The following is a 24,403-nucleotide window of genomic DNA, read 5'->3' as shown; positions in this document are numbered from 1 at the left end:
GCCTAGATGTATATTCTTTTGGATCTTCAAAGATTTGAAGAAGATCGGTGTTCATATTTCAAAGAGGAAAGTGGATTGGAAACTTAATATCCAATTCAAAGGCTGGCAATGTTTTCTGACCACTGTCAAGACGTGCATGGCTTCTCCCAATCGCTAATTTCTTCTTTTATCTTTTTATTTCTTTTATTTTTGAGATTATATCATTTTCACTTTCCTCCTCCAAGCCCTCCCATATACCCTTCCTTTCAAATTCATGTCCTCCTTCTTCCTTGTTACAAGTATATACATACAGGAATAGGTATATCTAAATATAGCCTGGTGGTAAATATAATGGATGGTGGTACTCATATGTATGTTTTCAGGGACACCCATTTGGTACTGGATAACAAATTGGTACATCCTTTCCTGGGGAAGACAATTTCTCCCACTCTCAGCATTGCTTGGTTGCCTCTGCTTCTTTCCTGAATAGGATTCCATTTGCCCAAGAATTTAGGACAAATATTGACAAGCTGGATTTCACTAATCTAAGAAGCCTCTACAGAGCTAAAGAAATAATCAAATGGTTGAAGAGGAAGCCCAGAGACTGGAGAGAATCTTTGCTAGCTATGCATCTGACATAGGATTAATATTCAGAATATGTGACATCCTTGAGATATTTCTAAGCCATTTTTTGAGATAAAGAAATGTTTATTAGTTCCATTTTCAGGTAGAAAAGAAAGATACAAAAAAGACTGATTACATTTATCATGTAAGCCATTTTTTCTTCCTTTAGGAACTCCCTGAACTGTTCAGGTCCCAGACTCATTTTTCAAATGGGTTATTATGGGGGGTCTGGTTTTTACTATTTGATTTTGGGGTTCTTTGTTTATTCAGGAAGTCCTTTCCTAAATCTATACCATGTAGGGTACTGCCTATGTTTTCTTCTAGCAGTTTCACGTTTCATATTTGTGTTTTTGATCCATTTGGAGTTAGTTTTGTGCAATGTGATAGGTACAGGTTTAATTCCATTCCTTTTCATATAGATACACAGTTTTCATAGCACCATTTGTTGAAGATGCTTTCTTTTCTTCCACTTATATTTTTGGCATCTTTGTCAAATATTATAAGGTTAAAGTTATGTATGCATATTCATCTTTGGATCTTCAATTTTGTTTCATTTGTCTATATGTTTCTTCTTGTGCTGATCACATATTTTTTTATAACTATGGGTCTGTGACATATCTTAAGATCTGAGATGGTAATCCTTCCAGCATTATTCCTTTTGCTCAAGATTATTTTGGATATCCAGGGTCTTTTGTGGTTCCATACAAATTTTAGGATAGCTTTTTTTTCTATTTATATGAAGAATGAGATTGGGATTTTTATTGCAATCACATTGAATCTATAAAGTGCTCATGGTAAAATGGTTGCGTTCACAATATTAGTACTAATCCATGATTATTATGTCTTTCCATTTTCTTGTGTGTTTATCTATTTCTTACAAGGCTTAAAGTTTTCATTGTAGTGGTCCTTTACTTACTGTATTAGGTTTATTCCTAGATATTTTGCTATCTTTGAGATTCTTGTGAATGGGTATGTGTCTATGATCTTTTCTTGGTATGTTTGTGGTTGGCATATTAGAAAAGTTATTGATTTATGTAAGTAGATTCTGTGTCCTACCATATCACTGGGTGTTTGTTTCTAGAAGTTTTCTGGTAGAATTTTTGGAATCTTTTATGAGTAGTATCATGTCATTTGGAAATAAGAATAATTTGACTTCTTTCCTTATAAGTGTCCCTTTAATTTCCTTCTTTTGCTTATTTCTCCAGCTAGTACTTAGCTCTAGAATTGATCTGGCTGTGGCAACAGGGCATGAAGAAATGACAGGCACATACAGATAAGCTGGGATCAGTTGGGCCATGAGCTCTGATGGAGACTCACCAGCAACAGACCAGAAACTCAACATGTTTTTTATATACAACCCCAGTGAAAAGGAGGATGCAGTAGGTTAGTGATCTCAGCAGATGAGCAACCTCAGGTCATATAGGATGAGGAAGCTGCAGTTGATGCTTCCTGCACATGATGGTTTTAGTTTAAGAACAAATGTTTGTCAATACTCATACTTGGACCAGGATTAGATCTTACCATTCCCCTGAGCCTGACTTAGGGAAGGTGTTGGGGCCTGCATAATATTTTGGAAATATGTGCAACCTGGCCAGGAGTTCTAAGAGCTCAGAACTATTGTCTTTTAGATGTCAGTTGATTATGGCTGGATGCCTGGCCTCAGTGGGGAATGGCTCCTATTCTGTTTAACAAAAGACTTGAGCCAGGGTGAGTCTATACCCACCTTCAGGGCTAGTGAGGGGCTGATGTGGGGTGCCTCAGGGCTTGAGTATCTCTAGGATTAAAGGAAATATTTGCTATTAGCCTTTTATACATGATAATGGATGTCTTCTGTCATTACCCCCATTTTTGGATGGTTACTTAAGATGGTGCTTCAATAAACATGGTCCTTCAGTATTTACTGGGAGCCCTTCAGTTACAACCAGATGTTTCTGATGGGTAGTTAGTTTCCCAAGTCCACATACCCCAACTCAGTGTCAGACCTGGGACTCTTTGGCTGGTTCTAACCTCAGCCCTGAAGACATCAGTCCAGAATAGGAAGTCATGGCCACTCCCATGGGTCTGAGACATTGGGGTCCTTGACATGGCCATACTCATGTCAATAATACACATTTACTCAACATTTCGTCTATTCCCTATAGACAGCCTCCAGGGAACATGGGCACTCACTCCTTACCCTGCTCCAGAAAGCAGCCACCCCTTGCTTTGAGGGCACCATGACTCCCAGTGAAAGCTGAATAATTCTGTCACTATTTCCAAGATCCACAGTGTTTAGTTCCAGGGAATCCTAGAAAATGGCAGTCCTGAGATGGCTATTACTTTCCTTAGGAAGGCATTGCTTCCCATGCCTTTAGAGAAGCAAATTTTCAAAAGCAGCCAAACATGACAGGGCTTGCCTGTAAGTCCATGTAAAGCACTCTGTGCACACTCCTAGAAGCACTTAGGATGGATGAAGCACAACAGGGGTATTCACTGCAGAACTGAATACTTCTCATTGATATGGATCTCATCAGTACCTAAAACCTCTACATGTGAAAACTGAGAAGTTTCGGTTTCATACCAAAATTTCAATTTAGAATACTGAACTTCTTTATTTGATTTGATTTTTACAGTCTGGACAGCTTTATCCATATTATCCAATATTAGAGCAATATTTCAATATTAAGTGAGAATGGATTCATCCTCATCATTTGTGATTCTACTGAAAAAAATGCAGAGAAAATATGATTCAAGTCAAGGGTTGTGTCAAAAATATGTGTTGTGACCCAGCCAGATGATCTGTTCTTTGTCATATTGGAACTACATGCACTTTTCCAACCACAGGTTCATTAGTGCTCACTATGTCCAGACAGCATTCAAAGTGTTTTCCAGATAGAAATCTATTTAATTCTCACTTGTCTATTGGGAAGCTGTGATTTTTATTGCTGTTTTTAAAGAGAAGGGAACGAAGGCTGGAAGAGTAGGAAATCAGAAAGCACTACAAGCTAGAATGGACTCAGGACCCTAGTTGAATCTGCACACCTGGCTGCCTTTGCTCTTGGTTCTACTGGAGAAGAGGAGGCACCATGGAGCTGCTTAAATACACCACAGAAGAAAAAGAAAAATCTAAGAGGAAGACGTGCTGCAAAAGAGAAACACTGTGATCCTTAGTGGCCCAAGAGCTTAAGGTTGGTCTGCCCCAAGTAAAAATTGCCTCCAGTCTCTGCATCTGTTACAAAGACAGTGTAGTTTTAGATTGTTGTACCATATCAGAGTGGGTATGTGGTGATGGAAACCAAGAGATGGTGGGCATTTACTACAAAAAAAAGATGCAAAAACATGATGTCCCAAGGCCACCCCATAATATCTGTGCCACTATGTTGAATACTAGCCTAGAACCCTACTCTGCTCTGATGATGTTAATATAACAGGGCATTTCTGGAAGACATGGGTACTGCTCAGAAGTCATAAACACCTCATTCTACCATTCTTGTACCCACTCCACCCTGTTTGGGAAACATGAGAAGAGTCCAGTGGCCAAGAAGAAAGGAGAGGAGTCAATAGGGGAGAATGCTCTCCACCCAATCTCCTGGGCTGTTTCTGACTCCTTAGGAAAGGGTTAGAGACTTCATGTCTCACTATACCCAAACCAGGAAGAACATAGATCTAGCCTAGTTGGCATGGACACTGGAATCTCATGATTGGCAAAAGTGGGGGGAGCAGCTTTGTTGATAGGAAGTGTGGATAAAGGTACCATAAGTACCAGGGTACCATAAGCTGATGTCACATGGCTGCAGGAAGATGATTGGCAGACCTTTGTCTTTAAGAACAGTTCACCTAGCTCATGGCACCTGATCCCATCCTAGATAAAGTGGATGCAAAGGTAGTCTTGTCTAATTAAGTACAGGTCTATCTCAGCACAGTAATACCTATACTTTGATGGAAACAATAGCCTTTGTGACTCCAGACGCTTGTTTCTATAAGTTGCATGGTATCCCCAGGCAGCATTTCTTCATATCACACTCCTGTTGCAAATTACTCTCTTCCCCTGCATGTGATGTGTAAGACTATGGGCAACAAAAACTATTAAAGTTACTGAATAAGGCTCGTAGACTCATCACTGACCCTGCTTTCCCAGGACTAGCCAGATACTGCCATCAAAAGTCCTCTGACCAAGGATACCTCTCATCTTTAAGAGAACTGAAATTTTGATCTGTCATTCTTATTGACCTCTGATTTTGGTGTGGGATTGGCATAAAAATGTAAGAGAGTGTGTTTTCTCTTTTTAAATGATTTTCTCCAACACAGAGAAAAGCCGTTATCAGTTGCTATTTTTATACCACAGAGCAATGAAATTTAGTTGCTTACTTCATACAGGCAGAACAGTTGCTATGGAAACAATGAGTGCCAAACTTGATTGTACAAACATAAAAAAAAAAAAATCAGCAAACGTTTCAGTGCTTGCTCCATACTGCTAGGTATTTATACTTGCTACAAGGGGGCTGAGCCCCTTGCATGGTGAGGCCCCATTGCAACACTTTAACATAATTTCTTACCTTTCAGAATAGCATTACCAACATATTTGGAAATGGATTGGTTATCTTATTTACAACTACTGTCTCAAGAATATTTTCTTTCCTTTGAGAGAATTTTTAAGGTGTCAGTTTAATTCTGGGAGCCTGAATTGTAAACTCCCTGTGGATAGCATATTTGAGCTATTGCTAAATTTCTCATGCACAGGCAGTACTTATTGTCTAAAGCCACAGTTACAGGAATGTTCTACACATTTTTATAGGCTGGATTAAAACTGTATTATTACTTACTTATGTATCCCCACTTTAACTAATATAAGGTTTAAGAAGGCTTTTAAGATACTAGATAAAACAAGTAATACAGGAATAATATAAAAAGAAAAGTATGAGAGGGGGGATGCTAACCTTGCACCAACCAGGAATAAGGTTAATTTTTAAAATGCATGCCAAAACATTGTTCCTAGTAAACTTCTAAACCTGGGAAACATGTGCACTTCTGACACATTGATCAGGAAACTCAAAGGGGAAAGTTGTGGTTTGCTAAAATTCTTTGTGTCCATATGGTAAAAACAAACCAGTTACCTAGAAACCACATAAAAACACTGTCCTAGTTTGCTCCTCTGTTGTTGTGATGAAACACCGGCCTCTATGAGCAACTTGTGGAGGAAAGAGTTTATTCAGCTTACAGTTTAGCCCGTCACTAGGGAAGCCAAGGCAAGAACTAAAATAGAAACCATGGAGGAATGATGCCACAGGCCTTCTTCTCCTGACTTGCACAGCTACCATTTTAATATAGTGAGACCCAACTTCCCAAGGATGGCACCACCCACAGTGGATTGTACACCCACATCAGTTAACAGTCAAGGAAATGTCCCACAGACGTGTGTACAGGCCAATGTGATGGAAGCAACTCTTCAGTTGAGACTTGCTCTTCCCATGTGTGCCTAAGTCTATGTCAAGTTTGCAAAATCTAGCCATAATTCTCACTGATGAAGAAATGAAAGATATCTGTCATATAGTCCTCACGAAAAGGACACCAACATGACAAATATTTAAGTCAATGAGCAACTTATGACCATTGTGTGAGTGGGGATTAACTGATTATTTAAAAAGGTAGAATGTCATATTCATCTAAGAAAAGAAGCCCATAACTCAGGAAGTTATTATAAAAATTATCAATTAAAATCAAATCAATTCTGTTACATTTTCCAAATATTTTTCATCTATTTAATTTATAAATCAAAACTTCACACAAAGTCACCCATATTTAAAGAAACTGTGGAAACATTTTTTCTGTCAAATTAAAGAAGAAAGTACTGATATCCATACCCACTCCAAAGCATGCTGTTAATCTGAGTACATGACAAACCACAGCAATAAAAGGAGTTATCTGCATGGGTCTTTGTGGCTTATTAAAGGATTTTATGGTCAATACTGCTTTCACTCATTTTAGAACATAATCATACAAAGAGGAAAACTAGAAAAAACTAGAAAAGTAGAATGACTTCCCAGTTGAAAGCTGATTTCACAGTCTAACATATTCTTACTTCAAAATGCATATTCACTGCATTTCCTCTGACTAATAAGGCAGCCGCATGTGACATAATGTAGACACTCTTTAATAAGAATATGTTCCATTCATCAGATGTGATCTTCGACATGCTATTATACCATAAGTGTTTAAGAGGTTGTTATTGGGAACACAGGAACTTGCCCCAACAATCAACAGATGATAAGAAATAAGAAAAATTCAACCATGAGAAGTGATAGCCCATAGGACTGAAGAAAATCTGTACCCAATATACTTTGGACATGAGGGGATACTATCTAGAATTCACAAAGAACTATAAAAATTAAATACAAAAAAACCCTGCCCATCAACAAATAGGCTAATGAAATAAACAGAGTGCATTACAAAAGAAGAAATACAAATGGCCAGTAACTATTTTTGAAAGTGTTCAACACAGTGGGAAATGAAAATTAAAGCTGCTTTGCAATACCACCTTACCTTAGTCAGAATGGCTGTCATCAAGTCTGACAGCAAATATTGGAGAGGGTATGGAAGAGGAAGACTTATTCATTGCTGGTCAGACTACATACTAATACAGGCATTATAGAAGTTTTGTGAAGGCTCCTCGAATTACCACATAGCCCAGCTATACCATTCATGGACACACAGGCAAAGGACTCTGTATCCTACCACAAAGAAACTTTCACATTCATGTTTCTTTCTGTTCTAGTCACAATAGCAAATAGCAAGATGGAAACAGTCTAAATGTCCATCAGCATATGGATGGATAATGGAAGTATGATGCATATATGCAATAGAATATTATTCAGCCATAAAAGAGTAAGAAATTTACAGGAAGATGTATGAATCTGAAAAAGTACAGTACAAAGTAAGGTGACTTCAACTCAAAAAAGACAAAAAGACTTGTGCATATTTTAGCCTATAGAGTATAAATGTATGCATATAAGCAGGGGTAAGCAGGGGTAAAAGTCTAGAAAGAAGACCAAGAGAAGGTAAAGGCAGGGTGAGGAAGGATGGGGTTAGGAAAAAGAACACACAAGGCGTGAAAGAAGATGATTGGCAGTGACAGCATCAAAAGCAGGAAGAACAGGTTAAATTTTAAAAATGCAATGAAGCCACACTGAACCTATTAGAAGACAAAGTGGGAAATACCCTTGAATTAATTGGTACAGGTACTGAACATTACACCAGTAGCACAGACACTGAGGTCAACAATTGATAAATGGGACCTCCTGAAACTGAGAAGCTTCTGTAAGGCAAAGGAGACATCAGCAAGACAAAACAGCAGCCCACAGACTGGGAAAAGATATTCACCAACCCCACATCTGACAGAGGGCTGATTTCCAAAATATACAAAGAACTCAAGAAGCTAGTCTCCAAAACACCAAACAATCCAATTAAAAAGTAGGGTACAGAACTAAATAGACAATTCTCAATAGAGGAATCTAAAATGGCTGAAAGACACATAAGATAGTGTTCAACATCCTTAGCAATCAGGGAAATGCAAATCAAAACAACTCTGAGATACCATATCACTCCTGTAAGAATAGCCAAAATCAATAACACCATTTTATGCTGGAGAGGATGTGGAGAAAGGGGAACACTTCTCCACTGCTGGTGGGAGTGCCAACTTGTACAGCCACTTTGGAAATCAGGATGGTGACTCCTCAAGAAAATGGGAATCAGTCTACCACAAGATCCAGCAATTCCACTCTTAGGCATATACACAAAAGAAGCACATTCGTATAACAAGGACATCTGTTCAACGATGCTCATAGCAGCACTATTTGTAATAGCCAGAAACTGGAAGCAACTTAGATGCCCCTCAACCAAAGAATGGATAGAGAAAATGTGGTAAACTTACACAATGGAATACTACTCAGAAGAAAAAAACAATGGAATCTTGAAATTTGCAGGAAAATGGGTAGAACTAGAAGAAACCATTCTGAGCAAGGTAACCCAATCACAAAAAGACAAACATGGTATGTACTCACTCATATGTGGATTTTAGACATAGAGTGAAGAATTACCAATCTACAATCCACACTGCCAGAGAAGCTAGTAAACAAGGAGGATCCTAAGAGAGACATACATGGTCCCCTGGAAAAGGGGAAAGGGTCAAGATCTCCTGAGCAACATGAGAGCACAGGAAGAGGTGGGAGCGAGCTAGGAGAATGAGAAGGGGAGAAGAGGAGGGATGCAGAGGACATGAGGGAGCAGAAAGGTTGAGTCAGGGGAAGAATAGAAGATAACAAGAATGGAGATACCATAATAGAAGAGGACATTTTAGGTTTACAGAAAAATCAGTCACTAGGGAAAGGTCTGGATATCTACAAAGATGGCACCAGCTAACAATCTAAGCAACAGAGGAGAGGCTACCTTAAATGTCCTCCCCTGATAATGAGATTGATGACTGACTTATATGCCACCCGATAGCCCTCATCTAGCAGCTGATGGAAGTAGAAACAGACACCCACAACTAATCACTGACCTGAACTGGAGTCCAGTTACAGAGAAGAACAAGTGAAGAGCAAAGGGGTCCAGACCAGGCTGGTGAAACCCACAGAAACAGCTGACCTGAACATCAGGGTACTCTTGGTACCCAGACTGATAGCTGTGATACCAGCATGGGACTGATCCAGACCCCAGGAACATGGATTTCAGTGAGGAGACCTCGGAAATCTATGGGACCTTCTGTAGTAGTTCAGTACTTATCCCTAGCATTGGTGTGGACTTTGGGAGCCCATTCCACATAGATGAATACTCCTTGAGCCAAGACACATGGGAGTGGGCATGGGCCCTATCCCAAAGGCTACAAAAGACTCTGATGACACCCTATGGAAGGCCTCACCATCCAGGGGGAGCAGAAAGGATATGTGATAGATAGGGTTTCAGTTGGGGGGGGGGTGGTAGGGTAGGAGGGGAGGGAGAGGGAAATGGGATTGTCATGTAAAACAATCTTGTTTCTAATTCAAATAAAAAAATTCTGAAAAAATACAATGATACTGGAAGACTAGAAACCAACTGTCCCTCAAAAGAAAATAAGTCGGGGCTGGAGAGATGGCTCAGTGGTTAAGAGCACTGGCTGCTCTTTCAGAGATCCTAAATTCAATTCCCAGTAACCATATAGCTCAGAACCATCCGTAATGAGATCTGGTGCCCTCTTCTATCTTACAGGCAGATGTGTAGGCAGAACACTGTATACAAAATAAATAAATAAATAAATAAATAAATAAATAAATCTTTAGAAAGAAAATAAGTCCCTCTCTTACCCATAGTCTATCAAAATACTTCATATTCCACCACTGGAATTCAACTTCCTGGAGCTGGGAAGAGCTCATTTATACTCCCACCAGCAGCGAGTCAGGGCTCCTATTTCCTACATCCTTAGGAGAGTTTGTTCCTATTTGTTCTCCTTATGAAACTTGGAGTGAGCTGAGATGAACTCTCAGCATACTTTTAATTTGCATTTGCCTGACAGCTCAGCACATTGAACAATTTTTCATATGGGTATTGGCCATTTCTATTCCATCTTTTAGGATTGTCTGTTCATTTTTATTAGCCCACTGGTTGAGGAGATTGTCTGAATTTGGGTCACTTAGGGTGTTCTTGATAGCTTCAGGCTTTATTCTCAGATATATAGAGGAAAGACCCCTACTATATGCATTTGTTCTGCCACTTGAGTAATTGTTTTCTTTGCTGTGCAGAAAATTTTAATTTCAGACCATCTTATTTTTAATTTTTGGTTATTATTTCCCAAGCTTTTGGAGTTCTTTTCGGTAGGCCTTTTTCAACACCTGCATCTTGAAGCATCTTCCCTATGATTTGATGTAAACCGATCCACCACAAGCCACCTCACAGATTAGTTGTTCTCCAACTATACAGTATTTCCTGAGAGTCCAGCAACCTGTGGAGGGGTGTCCTCCATCTTCCTGACTGTTTGCTTTATTAGTGTTCTTAGTTAAGGACAAAATCACTGGTTCTGGAACATCTGAAATTCTAGGGACTATAACTTAAATGTTCCTTCTGTACGGATTCAGGCACTATGCTGGCCTGCCCTGTCACCAGGCAGAATGCACTCAGGCAGTACTCTGGTCAGCCCAGGATTCCATGAGAACTAGTCTGCACACAGGTGCAAACGACCCCTTTAAAAGACAGCCCCCCCCCACTTATGCTCTCTTCTCTTTCTGCTCTCTCCTTCCAACTCTCCTGCCCTCTCCCTTTCTTGTTGTTCCCCTGGGGCAGACAGGACTTTTCCTGTCTCCCTCTTCTCTTCTGACCTCTCTCTGTCTCTGCGTCTTTTCGCCTCTTTTCTCCCTGCTCCCTCGCCTTTCTAATAAAACTTCTCACTTAAGCTCTGGCTGCCTGGCATGTTCGTCCCCTGCCTCGGTCACCCTCCCCTGCCTCAGTCATCCTCGCCTGCCATGGGATCCTCCAAGGTTCCCCTCACGCATTACCATGCACCTTCAGTCTGAGAGAAGAGAAAAACTAAGTAGGAAAATGCATTTTTAACTTAACATCCCTGGTTGAAAATTTTTAGCAAAACCCAGTAGAGATTCTTACAGGGTAATTCAATGTTCTTTGTGATTTAAAAAAAAAAGTCGGCTTTTTTATAGCACAGTACATTTAAAAAATTGCTCTTATGTTTAATCTACTGGAAGACACAAACACTTTTAGTTCACTTAACCAACATCTTTCTCAACTCTACACAACTAAGAGTCAGGAGAGGAAATATCTTTCATATACATCACCATAAACAAAATGGAGTATTTTGTAAAATATTAATTTTAATTTTACTGGATGGGGTTGCTGAAACTCGGCACAATATTGAATACAGAAATATGATTGAATAAGATAATATGGATGAAAATGATTGAAAACCCAAAATAATTAGCAAAGATGCATGCTCATCACTAATTAGCAATGTGACAAATTTATATGACAAGTTAGAGACATTAAGCTTCGGCTAGTACTGCAAAGACTACTAAATCTTATAAAACCCTGCACGCTCAAATCTAGATGATTGATGCCAGCAAATTATAGGTCTTTCCTGAATATTCTTCAAAGAGTGACATATTTTCAAAACAAGTAGGAGCCAGTCAGCTTTGAAGATGACAAAAACATATATGTGCTGCTAATTGCTGACATTTATATAAAGCTGACACCAGATATCACTTATCATAGCAATTACTAATAGCAATTTGCATATCCAGAGCCTATAATGAAATTTTGCTAAGTATAATTTTTTAAATTTATTATCAACCCTAAAGTTAATGTCTCTTTTATTAACAGAAAATATAAGGCTCTTCAACATTTCTTCATTATGTGCCTGGTCCCTGCTAGCCATCCCAAGGAATGAAAAAGAAACAAAAATCTGCATCTTAGCAACTAAAACCAAAGTGGAGCACCACATAAATACTGTCAATTTTTCATAGATAACCTAGGCTACCGTTTACTTATAATTAACCAATCCATACCAAATGAAGGGCTGCCCAATATTGACCATTAAAGTCTCATTAAAATTACCTAAAGGTTATTCCCATGTCTTTAAGTTACTTACAATAAATTATACACAACAAATAGTTTGTGGTCCTGCTATCCTCATTGTCTACAACTCAATACCGCCACAGTAGTTTTGTTGGAAAACACACTGACACTCCTCACAGAGAAATTGGCAGAGCAGGAGTGTGGAGCCAATCCGTTACATTACTGCAATATGAGGGTTTGTTGATTAATTTAGAAAGAAACAGCCCTTCCCTTACACACTGAATCCAAGGATGCGGCAGAATTTCCTGTGAACCACTCTGAGAAAACAGTATGAAAATATTTAAAGTCCTTCAAAAAAAAAACTACCCTGCAGGGATAAGCAATGAGATACTAGAGGAGGTTATGTTCTTCAATGATGTAGCCTCTGATAACTCCCCATATTCCAATAAATAAACCAACTATGTTCATGGAAGCAACCAGAATTAAATGCAATGGGCCAAAACAACAACAAAAGACCAGAAAGTTAGGGGCAGGAAGAGATTTGTTGGAAGAAGGTATTTGGCAAGGAGTATAGGGAAGTAAAAGAAAATAGTAGAGGGAATGAAGGACAAAGGACAATTAGCATATTATGAATTCTGAAAGAATAAATACATTTTTATGAAACCCAGAGACACTCCTAGGTGTGTATCCAGTGCACTCTGTGATGGGGGATGTCCTTTTGTAGTCTGTGTATATATGTTTCTCTTATTGGTTGATGAATAAATGCTAATTGGCCAGTAGGCAGGCAGGAAGTATAGCAGGGCTACCAGATGAGGAGAATTCTGGGAAGAGGAACAGAGTGAGTTGCCGGAGAGAGACACCATGGAGCTGCCGAAGGAGTAACATGCCAGAGCATTACAGGTAAGCCACAGCCTCATGGCAATGCATAGTTCAATAGAAATGGGTTAATAATTAAGAGAGAGCTGGCCAATAAGAAAACTGAGCCACTGGCAAACCATGTTTATAACTAATATAAGCCTCGGTATGTTTATTTGGGACTAAACAGCTGTGGGACCAGGTGGGACAGAAACTTCTGTCCACAACTCTGAGCCCAAGACCATAGGTTGTTATGATAAATCTTTCTGCCAAAAGCTGCCTGAGCCCTACCGCCATGCGGGCAGTCTCCGCCAGCCGCCTGAGTTCTGCCCGCCAAGTTAGGGCCCAAATTAATGCACAGATACTTGTATTAGGTACAAATGCTGCTTGGCCAATGATTAGGATTTCTCATCTGCTAGCTCAGTCTTAATTATCATAAATCTATATATTTTATAAGACTTATTGGACACCTTCCATTGGCGTCCTCCCTTGCCGGTGGATCACATTGGGCCACTGGAGGAAGAGTGGAGGGGAAAAGGGCCCACTTCCTGTTTGTCCTTCCTTAAATATGAGCCTCCCTGCTATGTCACTTCCTGCCTGGATCACTGCTTCTTAGTACATTTCCCAGAATCCTCTTCGACTCCTAGTCCCATCTAACTTGCTGCCTCATAGGCCAAACAGTACTTTATTCAACAATCAATAAGAGGAACATACACAGAAGTACATTCTCTATCAATAGGTAATAATAAGTTGAGGTGTACTGATGTCCTGATATATCTGTCTGTACTGTTGTACCAGTGTGTCCACGCTCATTGCTGTACTAGTACATTCATGTGCACTGTAGTACCAGCACACCCATGTGCACTGCTATAATTCAAATCCATGTTCACTGATACACCAATACATCCATGTGCACTGTGGTGTTAGTACATCTGTGTTCAAGACTATAATTGTGCATCCTTGTGTACTATGTAAGAGTGCATCCATGATCAGTGCTATGCTGGTACATCCACATGGACCACAGCACTAATACACACATGTCCTGCTGTACTAGCACATCTGTGTACACTTCTGTAGTAGTAGGACTTCCATGTGCGCCGCTGGAAGAGTATATTTGTGTGATCTGCTGTACTCGTGCATTTGCGTGCAGTTCTTTATTAGTACGTGTGTGCCGCTGTAATAGAGCATCCACGTGTACTGCTTTACTAGGGCATCCATGTTCATTGCTGTACTAGCACAATAGCAGTGTGTACTGCTGCAATAGTATTTCTTCGTGCACTGTTGTACTATTACACTTCTGTGCTTTGTTACAGCAAGGCACTGATAGTGGTCCCTGAAGCTGTCACTGGGAACCCTGTCTATGTATCCCACTGGGGCTGCTTTTGTAGATTTTTCCCATGGGAGTATTTCAGCCCAGTTTGCCTGGGGTAAAATTTCCACTCTAGCAGTGGCAGCTACCTTTGTTACCATCACAGCAACTAGTCTAATCTCATAGTACACAAAGTTTATGGGTTCAACAGTAGAAAAGGTCTGTTGGGATTTTGATCAAGGTTCAGGCCTGGAGAAGTGGCTAAAAGAGTGATAAAACAGTCTTGTTCTCCTTGTTTCCAAACTGTAACCAGTCACTTATTCCACCATGGTGTCTAGTCTTCTGTCATACCCTGAATCCTTCTAGTGTGTTTTTAAATTTCTTTTTCTTACCGTGTTATCCTCTTAACCCACTCATCATGTGGTCACACCTTGAAAGTAACTGATTATACCAAGACACAACATTTCCATCCATTAAATTTAAGAACTGCTACTTTGCTTTGAGATACCATCTTACTCCTGTCAGAATGGCTAAAATCAAAAATACCAATAACAGTTTATGCTGGAGAGGATGTGGAGAAAGAGGAACACTCCTCCACTGCTGGTGGGAGTGCCAACTTGTACAGCCACTGTGGAAATCAGTATGGTGACTCCTCAAGAAAATGGGAATGAGTCTACCACAAGATCCAGCAATTCCACTCCTAGGCATATACTCAAAAGAAGCACATTCATATAACAAGGACATATGTTCAACCATGTTCATAGCAGCATTATTTGTAATAGCCAGAAACTGGAAGCAGCCTAGATGCCCCTCAACTAAAGAATGGATAGAGAAATTGTGGTACATTTACACAATGGAGTACTACTCAGCAGAAAAAAAGATGGAATCTTGAAATTTGCAGGAAAATGGATGGAACTCAAAGAAACCATTCTGAGCGAGGTAACCCAATCACAAAAAGACAAACATGATATGTACTCACTCATATGTGGATCTGCTTTATGATACATAGTAGTGACCATGCTTTATCAGAGCTGTTTTTAATGATGTTGCTCAGAATGGTTTCCTCCCAGATGATAATTGAGAAGCTAATTTAAAAAAAAATGGTGCCAAGTACCACAAGAGTAACAGAACTGTGCTGTTTTCTGGTATTCTGTTTTTTACTTTGTTGTTGTTGTTGTTTGTTTGTTTGTTTGTTTGTTTTGTTTTTTTTAAATGAGTGTGCTGGATGTCTCTACAATTTTGTTCAAAGGTCTGCAGAACCTGAAAAAGCTGTTGCTGCTATTGATGCATAGCATATTGCCACTATTGCTCTTTTTATATAAATATATATATATGTATATATGCTAATTGAAACTCAAATGTGTGATGAATCGAAGGTGTTTCAGTGAGTGCTCAGCTGTGCATGCAAATTTGATTTCATCTTTAGTAAGTAGTAAAGTTATATGCTTGCCAAAAAAAAAAATAAGTGACACACTGGAAGACAAATGTCACACAATTTCAATTTTATGTGTAACCTAGAAATGATGAACTTATGGGAACAGAGAGCAGAATTGTGGCTATTAGGCTTCAATGTGGGACTTTTAACATGGGGAAATGATTGGTTTAAGGATATAAAACTGCAGTTGGACAAGAGGCATGGATTCTCTGAAGTCTTGAGGTCTACTGAGAGCATAATAAATATGGTTGATAACAATATGCTATATTTTTAAAGTTGTGAGATAGTATACTTTAAGTGTTCTCAGAACAAAAATGATGAATATGTGTGATATAACATGTTAATTGGTTTAATTTAGCCATGCCATTGTGAACATACTATATTCTGTATCATAATTGTGCATGACTTTATTTATGAACTAAATAAATGAATGGAAAAAACTTATAATTCCCTCCCAGACAAACAGATCAATGTTTAGTTCTCACCTAAGGTTATAAAGTTCCATTTATGGATCTAAAATAGGACAATAAATGTGTGAAAAATAAAAAAAAGAACTGCTACTTTGTGTTTTTATATGTGTGAAAAGGATCACATAGCTCTTAAACAATACACCTTTAAAGGATCTGGAAGAACTAGATGATTATAAGTCTATAGAGAGGGAAACTTTCTCATCACATTACATTGCCCAATTTCCACTTTTCTCTGAAGTGTCCTCTATGTATATCAGCTGATGGGAAACATCTTCCAGAGATCTTAGAAAAATATAAAATCTGCAACCATGAGAAAGATTGGTCATATACAAGCCACAAGGTAATAGAAGAGATTGATACCTGGAATCAGGAGAATTGAAAAGGTAGTGCTAAGATTTAAAGGAGAATCCAGGGAAAAATTAGAACTGCCTCTTGCAAATGGATCCACGGGCTCATGCTGCCCAGTGTGAAAACTCAAAACCATGAAATCTCAAAACTCTCATAGTATAAGGTGTATCACCATCATAAAATTCAATTTTGCCAAAAAAAATCTATTTTATCTGTCACTATCCTGACAGGCTATAAAACATTTGAGTTGCAGACAGACATTTTTCTGAAAATTGAAAGTAACTTTACAACTCTGAGTTAGCTCTCGGAAGGGATAGAAGTAAAATTCTCTCTTTTTTTTTTAGAAAATACATCTGCCCAATCCATATCCCTATGAGACATTCCTACACTCTAGTGCATCACTGTGCTCATCTGTCTGCAATGGTCCAAAGAGAAGATCTGAGAAGAGGTAGTCTACCTTGAAAAGGAAATCACTCACTGTTGTTCAGTCATACTGACAAAAGGGAGAGAAATGAAGGAAAAATAAGAAGTTCTGGCTCTGAATTGACACAAGTAAACTCAAGTCACTGTCAATGTTCAGGTTTTCACCCACTAGTTAAAAACATACTTCATGAAACTCAAGCCATGTATATAAGTGTGGTTATTTTCTATCTCTATGTCCTAGAATGTCCTGATACAACCGTGCCATCATTATCATGTGACCACTAAAACTATTGAAAAAACAGAACTTTCATACTTTTCCCAAAAAGGAAGACTGAAAAATAAGCTCTTCAAATAGAACAGAGGTTCTCAACCTGTGGGTCAAAACCCCTTTGACAAACTTTTGTCTCCAAAAATATTTACATTACAATTCATAACAGTAGCAAAATTACAGTTATGAATTAGCAACAAAAATAATTTTGTGGTTGAGGGTCACCAAAGCAGGAGGAACTGTATTAAAAGGTCACAGCATTAGAAATGTTGAGAACCACTGAATTAAATATGTTTTGCCTACTAACACCACCGGTATGTGATTCCGTCCTTCATTCCATGTCAAATTACACTTATGTCACATGTTTTTATTATTTAGACTGTAAACTCCACCAGGGAATTGGATTGTCTGACTCCACCATCTCCTCAACATTTGCAACTCATACTTAGTCGATCCATAGTAAAAACTAAATCAATCTAGAACTGACCAGAATCCCTTCCCTGCTTTTGTAGTGTCAGAAGGTGGTGTACAGGCCACTTTGGGAGAAAAGGTGTCAACGGTGCTATCCATTGCATGCTACAAAGCCAACCTGCCAGGTGAGATGTGCCCATTGATGCAACACTAGTGTGTTCAACTGCTTTCTGATTAGATTTGAGGACCATGAAACAGCAGAAAAGTCATACCTAGTATTGTAAACCCAATCAAAAGCCTATGGGATTTATTATTGCTGTTTTGCTAAATGGTGATGCTACCAAGTATTTATCTATATACCCATATACTTGTCCTGCTGTCAGCCTTGACCTTCTATAAGCTCCCTTTGTAGTGGGCAGAAGTTAATGCAGAGACATAACTGTTTGAAGTGTTGAGAAACAGTAATTGTATATGAACAGCCCTAAATGGAACATCTACATAAGCTCCAATCCTTAAGGTTCAGGAAATATCATGGAAGAGGATGCAGAAATTTAAGAACTAGAGGAGGGTGAGGAGTGTTATGATATGTTGTCTTCTGGACATGGCCTACACTCATGAATTCACAGCAGCTGCACAAGATCGTGCCTGTCAAAATTCCAACAAGGAAAACTTGACCAGAATCCCTTCCCTGGTGGCTTGGTTTTGTAGTGTCAGAAGGTGGCAATAGATAATCCTACTTAACCAACAGCCAAAAGAAAAAAGGGGTGGAAATCCACACACAATTCCAACAACAACAACAAATCCAAAACAAGGAAGAATGAACAATTAATGGTCATTAATATCCCTCAATATTAATAGTGTTAACTCACCTATAAAAAGACACAGGCTAACAGAAAAAAACACAAAGATAGAATTCATCCTTCTTCTGCATACAAGAGACACACCAACTTCCTGAACATAACACCAGTAGCAGAGACACTGAGATTGACAATTAATAAATGGGACCTCTGTAAGACAAAGGACACAGTCAGCAAGACAAAATGACAGCCCACAGAATGGGAAAAGATATTCGCCAACCCCGTATCTGACAAAGGACTGATTTCCAAAATATAAAAAGAACTCAGGAAGCTAGTTTCCAAAACACCAAATAATCCAATTAAAAAGTGGGTTACAAAACTAAATAGGGAATTCTCAATGGAGAAATCTAAAATGGCTGAAAGACACATAAGAAAGTGCTCAACATCCTTAGCCATCAGGGAAATGAAATCAAAACAACTCCGAGATACCATCTTCCTCCTGTCAGAACAGCTGAAATCAAAAATACCAATGACAGTTTATGCTGGAGAGGATGTGGAGAAAGGGGAACACTCCTCCACTGCTGGTGGGAGTGCCAACTCATAAAGCCACTTTGGAAATCAGTATGGCAGTTCGTCAGGAAAATGGGAATCAATCTACCACAAGATCCAGCAATTCCACTCTTAGGCATATAACCAAAGTATGCACATTCATACAACAAGGACATCTGCTCAGCCATGTTCATAGCAACATTATTTGTAATAGCCAGAACCTGGAAGCAACCTAATACCCCTCAACTGAAGAATGGATACAGGAAATGTGGTACATTTACACAATGGAGTACTACTCAGCAGAAAAAAAATGGAATCTGGAAATTCACAGGCAAATGGATGGAACTAGAAGAAACCATCTTGAGTGAGGTAACCCAGACACAGAAAGACAAACATGGTATATACTCACTCATATATAGATTTTAGATATAGAGCAAAGGATCACCAGCCTATAATCCATACCGACAGAGAAGCTAGGAAACAAGGAGGACCCTAAGAGAGAGATACATGATCCCCTGGAGAAGGGGAAAGGGACAAGGTCTCCTGAGCTAATTTGGAGCATGGCGGGGGGAGAAGGATTTAGGAAAATGAGAAGGGGAGAAGAGATGGGGAAAGGAGGACATGAGGGAGCAGGAAGTTTGAGTCAGGGGGAAAATAGAGGAGAGCAAGATAAGAGACACCATAATAGGGGGAGTCATTATAGGTTTAAAGAGAAATCTTGCACTAGGGAAATGTCCAGAGATAGATCTACAAGGTGGACCCCAACTAACAATCTTAAGCAGTAGTCGAGAGGCTACCTCAAATGTCCTTCTCTGATAATGAGATTGATGACTACCTTATATGACACCCTAGAGCTTTCATCCAGTAGCTGATGGAAGCAGAAGCAGACACTCACAGCTGAACACTGAGCTGAACTCTGGAAACCAGTTGTAGAGAGGGAGGAGTGATGAGCAAAGGGGTCAAGACCAGGCTGGTGAAACCCACAGAAACAGCTGACCTGAACAAGGGGTTGCTCATGGAACCCAGACTGATAGCTGGGAAAACAGTATAGGACTGTTCCAGACCCCCTAAATGAGGATGCCAGTTTGGAGGTCTGGACAATCTATAGGGCCACTGGTCAGTATTTATCCCTAATACACAAATGGACTTTGGGAGCCAAATCCACATAGAAGGGATACTCTCTCAGCCTAGACACATCAGGGAGGGTCTAGGCCCTGCTCCAAATGATACCACAGACTTTGAAGATTCCCCCATGGAAGGCCTCACCCTCCCTGAGGCGCAGAAAGGGGCTGGGATAGGAGGTGGGGGGGGCAGGGGAGGAGGGGAGGGAGAGGAAACTGGGATTGACATGTAAAACAAGCTTGTTTCCAATTTAAATTTTTTACAAAAAGGGAAAAAATAGCCATAAGTAAGGACTTTGTGTCTGAAATATATATTGTCAATGTCCAGGGAGGCTGCAAACGTTGCAAGTAGCAACCATCTATTGTTCGGTTCTCTCTTCTCCTTGCAGGGATTCTGGCTGAAAAGGCAACATACACAGACATAACCTTCCTTACAGTTTTGCAGCTCTGGCCAGCATTGCTGAGGTGTGTGCCCTTCCCAAGCAGTTCACAGAAGGGCTTACTGCAACATCAACTGAGAATCTCAGCATTTGACCTTTCAAATTGTTTTAAACATATACTCAGTAAACACCAAATCTCATAGAAAACACCCTCAGAGTGTTTTGTGGCCATTTGAAGGTGGGGACTAAGAAATCTCCTTACCTAGCTCATGTGATTTTGAAGATTTTACTAAAGACCTAAGACATTTTGGCAGGTGCTGTGGAATAATACTCTCATACACTGTAAAGATTTGTCACTCAAAATGGTTTAATAAAATGCTGATTGGTCAGTAGCCAGACAAGATGAATGGAAAGGAGAAGGGTGGAGCCAGAGGAGTCACCAATCAGACAAAAAGGGAGCAGGAGATGAACATGCCATGCTAATAAAGGTACTGCCACACAGCAGAGCATAAATAAGGAGTGTGGGTTAACTTAAAACCTAAGCGTTAGCTAGAAACAACCCTGATTTATCAGCCGAGCACTTACAATTAATATATGCCTCTGAGTCAGTTATTTGAGTCTGGGCAGTTGGGACTGAAACCTCCGTTTACAGGCAGGCAATTTTCAAATAATCTATTCTGAAACTGCACATGTGTGTATTTTTTAATTATTTATTTTATCATGTGTTTCAATACTATAAATTAACTACAAATTAAAACACAGCTGTAGAATCCTTTAAAGGACTTCATTTATGTTATAACAAAAACTGTATTTCTTTTATGTCTCTACAGAGTTGCCAATTCTGGACATTCCATACAAATGGAATGATACTATGAGTGATTTTGTGACTGGATTATTTCACCCAGCACATTTCAGGAATGGGATAAACTACCAGTTATATCTCAAATTATTTTTATTTTAAAACCTATTTCAAATAAAAAGATAATAAATATAAACATATTTAAAAGAAACTTGCCTATAACAAATACAAAATTGTTAAAATCAAAATTTGAATAAAATTCAGAGGACAAATGACAGAAATAATACTGATCTCAGATAATATAAGACAAAGGTACTAATGTAGCAAATACATTTTATTGGTAAAAGTAAAACCACAATAAAAATATAAAACATGTGAACTATCACAAATGCTAGAACTCAGACATGAGTTAACTATACATCTCTCTCAAGCTCTAACACATCAAGTAGGGGGTAAAAGAACACTTTCAAGGGGCTGGATAAGTGGTTTAATCACCAAAGTGCTTGCCTTGAAACACAAGGGCCTGAGTTGAACCCCAGAATCTACATTTTCAAAAACTGTGAACTTACAGCTTGATTCAGGGGGTGATTAGCTTGGTCCTGCCTCAACTTGGTATCCCAGACTTTGATGACTCCCCAAGAGAGGCCTTATTCCCTCTGAGGAGTAGATGGGGGGTGCGGTGGGGGGAGATGGGGAGTCCTGAGAAAGGGAGGAAGGGGGAAATGGGATTGGAATGTAAAAATAATAAAATAAAATAAAACTGGGCACATTGTCTTACTTGTAACCCCAGCACTGTGGGGGCAGGGACAGCCACACCACAGAGTTCCAGACCAATAAGAAACCTTGTTTTAGAAACAAAAAGATGGGACACTGTTGAGGAAACCCATAGGCCTGAACAGCTGGAGCTGAATGAAGCCTGCAAAACTCCTCAGTGAGTCCAGGTTGAAATCAGACAGAGCAGAGGAGAGCAAGGAGATGCTGCTGAAACTAAGGAAGAAGAAAACTAGAAAAGAGAAGACGAAATCTAAGACTGAAAAAGCAACAGAGGAAATGGGAAAAAATTGTTTCCTCCAAAGCTAAAGCAGTCTTAAAAGGGGAGGGGTGGTGGGCTTCTAAAGATGATGTGGATCCCCTAAGTCCAACAAGGCCAGAAAACAAGAGGAGGCACTACTTCCAAGTCACACTGCTTCTAATAGCAAGACCTCCAAGAAGAAAAAGATCCCCTTGAGAAGAAAGTGGACTCTGCACAAACAAATAAAAATTGAGAAGCCTTCTGAAGAAGATGCAGACCTTCCTAAGTCCAAGAGGATGAAGAAAGGGAAGGAAGCAAATGGAGACATTGGAGAGAAAAGCCCCAAACTGATGAATTTGGATTCTCTCATTAAGACTCAAACTCAAACTCCAATGAAGCCGCTGGTGATGAAAGTGGCAGTGAGACAGAGAAGGAAACACCCATGGAACAGAAAGAAGGAACTGTCTCCAGTTTTCCTAGGTCTGAAGAGACTTCAAGCTTCTCAAAGGTGAACTTTCTATTTCCTATTCAAGCCTATACAAGTGTCTACTTGTATAGACTTAATTGTCCAGATGTGGACAGGAACTGGGAAGACATTCTCCTTTTCCATCCCTGTGGCTAAGAGACTTTAGGGTGGGCTACAGACAGGAAGAGAGGCCCTGCTCCTCAAATGCTCATCCTTACACCCACCAGACAATTAGTAAATCAAGTAAGCAAAGACTTCAGTGACATCACAAAAAAAGCTATCAGAGACTTGTTTTATGGGGGGACTGATATCCTCGTTGGGACCCTGGGTTGTATTAAGGACCATCTTCAGAATGGCAAGCTAGAACTCAAACTTAGACATGTTGTCCTGGATGACGCTGACCAGGTATTGAATATGAGTTTTGCTGATCGAGTGGAAAAACATTTATGAGTAGCATACAAGAAAGATTCTGAAGTCAACCCCCAAACATTGCTTTTCTCTGCAATTTGTCCTCATTGGGTGTTTAATGTTGCTCAGAAATACACAAAATCTATGTACTAATAGGTGGACCTGATAGGTAAAAAAGACTCAGGAAGCAGCCAAAACTGTAGGGCACCTGGCGATTGTCAATGAACTAAGAGGGCAATGGTAGTCGGGCATTGGTGGCACATGCCTTTAATCCCAGCACTCGGGAGGCAGAGGCAGGTGGATTTCTGTGAGTTTGAGACCAGCCTGGTCTACAAGAGCTAGTTCTAGGACAGCCTCCAAAGCCACAGAGAACCCTGTCTCAAAAAAACAAAAACAAACAAAAAAATAGAGGGCAGTGGTTACAGGGGATGTGATCCAAGCATACAGTAGTCACCAAGGGGGCCTATCATCTTCTGTGAAACCAAAAAAGAAGGCTAGGACCTATCACGGAATACATGTATAAAGCAGGATGCCTGGTTATTACATAGCAACATTCCACAGAAGCAAAGGGAAATCACCCTGAAAGATTTCCAAAGTGGCAATTTTGGAGTTCAGTTTGCAAGCAATGTTGTTACACTGGGATAGAAACCTCTGAGTTGACTTGGTTGTTCAAAACTGTCCACCAAAGGATGTGGAGTCCTGTTTTCATCGTTCAGGGAAGACAGGCAAAACTGGAAGGACAGGGATTTGCATCTGCTTTTATCAGCAGAAGTGGAGCAGAAAGCAGACGCTAACTTTAAACCGATAGGAGTTCCTTCTGCAACCGAAATTATAAAAGCCTCCAGCAAAGAAGCCATCAGGCTTTTGGATTCTGTCCCTCCTGTCACCACTGGCCTCTTCACACAGTTGGCTAAGAAGCTGATTGAGGAAAGGGAGTTGGAGAGGCCCTGGCAGCTGTGCTGCCTCATCAGTCGGCCAGGGTTCCTTGATTAACTCACAAGTTTTAGTAAAGCGTTTGGTCAGTGAGTAGAGGCAGAAAGAACTGTTCACACTGCAGACCACAATGCCCTTCCCCAGTCAAAGCCCCCAGCACTTCTTTCCATTTTGATCATTTGCTCAGTCCCTGTTCCTCAAGGAGAAGACAGGCTTCTGAACTGTTTCATCTAACCATTGTCACTTGTCTTTTGAAAAGGAATAAAAATCCATTGCATCATTTTCCA

The 24,403-nt window shown here is 39.7% G+C and overlaps 1 pseudogene; it reads left to right on the top strand.

Annotated features, from left to right (window-relative positions):
* The window catches only part of LOC100758078, a 77,516-nt pseudogene extending 53,344 nt beyond the window's left edge, over positions 1-24,172 (top strand).
* Positions 24,173-24,403: the final 231 nt, after the last annotated feature.

The sequence above is a fragment of the Cricetulus griseus genome, chromosome 5 (assembly GCF_003668045.3).
Source record: "Cricetulus griseus strain 17A/GY chromosome 5, alternate assembly CriGri-PICRH-1.0, whole genome shotgun sequence".
Taxonomy (NCBI): domain Eukaryota; kingdom Metazoa; phylum Chordata; class Mammalia; order Rodentia; family Cricetidae; genus Cricetulus; species Cricetulus griseus.
Note: the sequence above shows the minus strand (reverse complement) of the source record. Positions and strands in the feature narration are given on the sequence as shown.